The 4,775-nt window shown below is 55.9% G+C and overlaps 1 long non-coding RNA gene across 1 annotated transcript; it reads right to left on the bottom strand.

The window, feature by feature from the left end:
- Positions 1-361: 361 nt before the first annotated feature.
- On the bottom strand, positions 362-3,820 carry LOC118534153 (uncharacterized). The gene is made up of 3 exons (XR_004916522.2): positions 3,676-3,820; positions 1,953-2,146; positions 362-482 (listed from the first exon to the last, which is right to left on the bottom strand). It is a non-coding gene; the product is annotated as an uncharacterized LOC118534153 (long non-coding RNA).
- Positions 3,821-4,775: the final 955 nt, after the last annotated feature.

Below are 4,775 nucleotides of genomic sequence, written 5' to 3'. Positions count from 1 at the left end.
AGCTTCCAGGGGCTCTTACATGCTGCAGACACCGTCCATGGTCCGTTTGGTACTAAGAGCCCTTTATCCTGGCTGGGTCTCCTCTCCCACCCCCACCTGATTTCCTGCTACCGTGTTTACCCAAGCTCTGGCTTTTCCTGGAGATGCCTGACTCTGGAGCAGAAACTTCTCAGCAGACCATGTAAAGATGAAAGGTAGATTTCATCTCAGTTACAAGCTCTGCTGGACTGGGAGCGGCTGCCTGGAGCACTGTGGCCTGAGAGGAGCTCTGAGACAGGTTCATGTTCAGGGAGCGGAAGTGCAGTGATCAACTGGTGATGTCTGCCGTGGGCTCAGAAGTGGGGAGGGATGGCATGTGTGCCTGCTATTTACCATCCCTCGTACCCTGGCCGCTCACCCAGGCAGCCCCTCTGGCAGCTCTTCACCATCCGCTTTCTTATTCGATGACTCCTCAAAGCCACACTGTGAGGTCAGAGGTACCCCTGTGTGATAGGGGAGAAAATCAGAGACAACAAGGAGGTGAAGTGACTTGCCAAAAGTCCCCAACAAACCCCAAATGGAGGACCAGAGCCGGTTTTGCCTGAGTTCCCTTCCCATGCTTTGCCTGCTGGCCTCATTTCTCCCTGGCCTCGAATGGCCAAGGCCTGGGGTCAGGGTGCTATCCCATGGTGCACCCGGACATGCCCAGTGTGGTGTTTGGGCCCTCACTCTCTAAGCTGGTCCACTCACGTATCAGAGAGAACACAGCCTTGGGGTCTCAAGACCAGCCTTTTTGACCCTGGGAAGTGCTTCCCCATGTCTAGGCCTCAGTCTCCCCACTTATATGGTGAGGGGACTTGTGCTTCCTACGAAATCAATGCACTGGATGATGAAGTTTAGACCTGAAGTGCTGGCTTCCCAGGAGACAGCTCACAGCTCTTACCCCTGTCTTCCTCTTCCCTCCCCCTCAGGCGGCCCTGATCCCTGCAGCTTGGAGAAGGGCCTCTGACCCCTTTCCAGCCCCTGCATGGGCTGTGGCTCATTCCCAGGCCTGTACACAGCCCCGTGAGCAGCGTCCTGCTGGCCTGCAGAAGGGGAGGAGCGCGGGAACCTCACACCGGCCCACCCCCACCACCCTGAGATTCTGCCAATGCCACCACCCCAGGAAAACATCCCTGTCCCTTAAGCCACCCGGTGGGGCCAGGTTGGTCCCAGGCCGCTGCTTTGCACGGGTGTCCAGGGTCAGAGCCCTCTCCTGTATGCCCAGGGACTCAAACTGCTGCTTCTGCCTGGTGAGCCCCAGCGGCTGGTGGCACCTGCCCCGAGCTGCGTCACCTGGCGGAGGAGTGGGATGAGGTCACGTCTGCACTGGGACTCTGCTGTACTGAAAGAAAGCTCTTTGCACATGTGGCTGAACCTTTAGTTATTTATTTATTTTTGTTTGTAGCTCTCAGCCCAGCTCAGCAAAGCAGGTCATGAAGGGGAGAAGCTCATGTCTTTCCTGCTGCCTGACTCCCGTGAGAAGGACCCCAGGTTACAGTTCTGGGTTTTTCAAGCTAAGAGTAGCACCCAGGTTGGAAACTCATGAAGCCAAAGAATGTCTTTGGACCAGGAAAGATGATAAGCTACCCAAAGGGGTTGGGGGTGGGGGGTGGAGTATCCTAGGGACAAGGTTGAGATGGCAAAGGGAGAAATAGAGCATTAATTTAGCACCTACTTGTCCTAGCAGGTACTCTGCTAGACAGTGAGCTCATTTATTTTCCAATCAACGTGGGCTGGTGCACTCAATCCCATCTGCACAGAGAACTTGTAAACATCACCGGTGGTTCTAATTTAATGGTTCTGGGTGGGTCCCAGGCCTGGTATTTTTTAAAGCTCCCCAGAGGATTCTCATGTGTAGCCAGGAGTGAAAACGGTGGCCCAAAGTAAGGGCTTCTCAAACTTCAATGCACATGGGAATGAACCTCACGGACCTTGTTAAAATACAGATTCCAGTTCAGCAGCGCTGGGACAGGGCTGAATGCCCCTGATTCTATTCGCCTTCCAGGGGATGCCGAAGCTGCCGGTCCTCTGCATTTTGAGTAGCAAGGGTATGTAGACTGTCAACTCCATGCTAGCCAAGACTCTCAGGGGTGCCTTGCTGGATCCCAAGCACCACCAAACAGCACTGGAACAAAATAGCCACAGAATAAATATTTCTCAAAAGCATAAAGAAATGAACAAACCTTGGAGGTGGGTGCTGTGTGGCTGCCCTTTTATCTGTGAGAAAGCTGAGGTCAAGTCAATGCCAGGAGTAAAACGGGCTTGGCCAGGGGCTGACCTGTGTGGGCGGGGGCCCACCGGGTGACATGAGACTTGGAGCCTCAGGCGTGACGGTAGGGAAGTCAGAGCAGGCTCTGGGTTTTCCCGGCATCCAGCACCCATCAGCCAACTCGCCCCAGGAGGTAGGGCTCACTGGGGGACTGCACACAAGCCACTTAATGTCCTTTCACTCTCTTTTCATCTGAACGGTGGGAGCAATCATATTTTTTTTTATTCCAAATGGTTATTTTGAGGATTTAATGAGGCCATGCACAGACTGAATATTAGATGATATTAAGAATTATTGTTTACTTTTTTAGGTATGATAATAGATCTTTTTTTTTTTAATTTTGTATCCAGTAGCAATACACACTGAGGTGTTTACAGGTGAAATGACACAGGGTCTAGGATTTGCTTTAGACATTCCAGCAGCGAGGGAGGGAAGGACACAGAGAAGACAGAGGAGGAGGAAGAAAAGAAAGTCAGCAGGGATAGATGCTCAGTCACTACGGAAGCTGGGGGAGGGCCCAGGCTTCATTACCAGCCTGTCTGGTTTTGATTACCTTCGAACATTTCCACAATCAAAGGTTCCAAATAATAAATTAAAAAGTGATGAGACAGGTCACATGCTTGCCTCGGCTCCTGATTCACAGCAAGTGTTCAGCGAACATGGGCTCTTGTTCCTTCCAGGTGAGTGGGGCTGGGACCATGAAGGCAAGGCAGCAGGTAGGGCAGGCGGGCCGGGCGCACCCGGACCCTGAGTGATGCGCCTGGCGGCCGTTGTCAGCAGGAGCAAGGCTGCGATGTGAAAGCAGGCCTTCACGAGGCTCTGCCCACAGGCCCACAGGGCTAGAGAGCGGCGTTAGTGTGCCTTCTGGAACAATTAGCAGCAGGACAATGGGAAACATTCTAGCCACTAAGGAGGACCGACTCTACTGGGCCTCCGCTATGTAGGTTAATGCCCAGGAACCCTATGAGGCAGATGTCATTCTTCCCACTTCGCAGATGAACAAACGAAGACCGGTTGTTAAAGTGCTTGGGCCAAGGACTCATCGTGGGCCACCGGGCCTCCCCAGCATGCAGGGGGCAGTCCCCCTGTCCCCCTTCCCTCATCTGCATCATGTACTTTGTGGCCTGCTTTGGCTCGGGGCTCTTGCCCTGGTCTTGGCACCCGGGGTCCCCTCCTGCCTTCGCCGTTCTCAGCTGTCCCCGAGGCCTGCTCACCCAGGGTCAACACGCTTTCACCGGCTCTGGCCTGCCTGCCGGCTCCCGGCAAGGGTGCCCGGGCCCTCTGAAGGCACAAGGACTCCCTCCCCGGCCCTCCCTGTCTGAAGCCTGCCGGCGGGGTGGGATTTCCGTCCCGGGCCTGGCTGTTACAAGTGCAAGGCTGCTCACCCCTCTGGGCCGCACACCAAGTCCTGTTGCAGACTCCACCATGAATAGCAGCCATTCTTCGCCCAAACTCCCGCTCTCCACCACTGCGCGGCCCGGGGAGGGAGACCTCAGCCTTCCCCAGGCCTGTAAACACCGAAGCCACACGCGCGGCAGGGCCCCAGCGGCCAATAAATCCTGGCCCCAGGGTTCTCTGAAAGAGGCAGTGCCAGGGACAGACAGCAGGCCAGCCCTCTGTGGGGGCAGTGACACTTTGTAGCCAGCACCCCGCCCACCTGCCCTTCGCCCAGCCCCAGTGTGCAGAGAGGGAAAGCACACGTTTAGCAGACATTCTCCCCAGCAGCCTTGCTGCCTTGTTTTATAACATGTAACTTTTTTTTCCTCTGCCGCTCACCCCGGGGACAGGGTCACGTGGAGACCCACCGGTGGGAGTGAACACAGGATTCATTTTCCAGAAGCTGGAGCCACGGGGCCCGTGGAGAGAACCTGGTGGAGACACGGAGGGCTCTTGGGCTCTGCACCGAGCGAGCGTCAGGGAGGCCGAGGCGGGCAGCTGGGGCCAGACAGGGAAGCACGGAGGTGCGCTCTCCACGAGCAGCCTCTGTCCCGAGCAGGCGGGCCTACGGGGCTGGCGGATGACAGCTGGACACGGACTGCAGGATGGCACTCTTGCCTTCCGCACCGGAGAAAAGTGAGGCCAGGGATATCCTAAGGGGCGGGTGGCTCGCCAGGTTTCCAGGGCAGAGCCAGGCCTAGATGCTCCTCTCTATTAGAGAGGTTTTGTTCTTGGATATGAATATATCTTGATATGAGGACTGATGTTTAATCGCATTCCCCTAGACATGGCGGGTCCAGCCATTTCTAGAATCGGGTTCCCATGTGTTCATGAGCCCACTAGACGAAAGTCTTTCCAGGACACCCAGGTCTGCATGGAGACGGCAGTGTGCTGCCTGGTAAGCAGTCTGTGCGCCCCTTCTCAGTCTGCACCTGGCACCAGGGGTTAAGTCTCACGTGCGGGGGAAGACGTGGCTCCAGCCCTAAGGAAGGGCACAATCGGGCTGTCAGCCCCAGCCCGGCTCTGCGCCCCGTGATGGCCTGTGCTG

Source organism: Halichoerus grypus, chromosome 7 (genome assembly GCF_964656455.1).
Source record: "Halichoerus grypus chromosome 7, mHalGry1.hap1.1, whole genome shotgun sequence".
In the NCBI taxonomy this organism is placed as follows: domain Eukaryota; kingdom Metazoa; phylum Chordata; class Mammalia; order Carnivora; family Phocidae; genus Halichoerus; species Halichoerus grypus.
The sequence above is the reverse complement of the archived record's forward strand: the minus strand, read 5'-3'. Positions and strand labels throughout refer to the sequence as shown.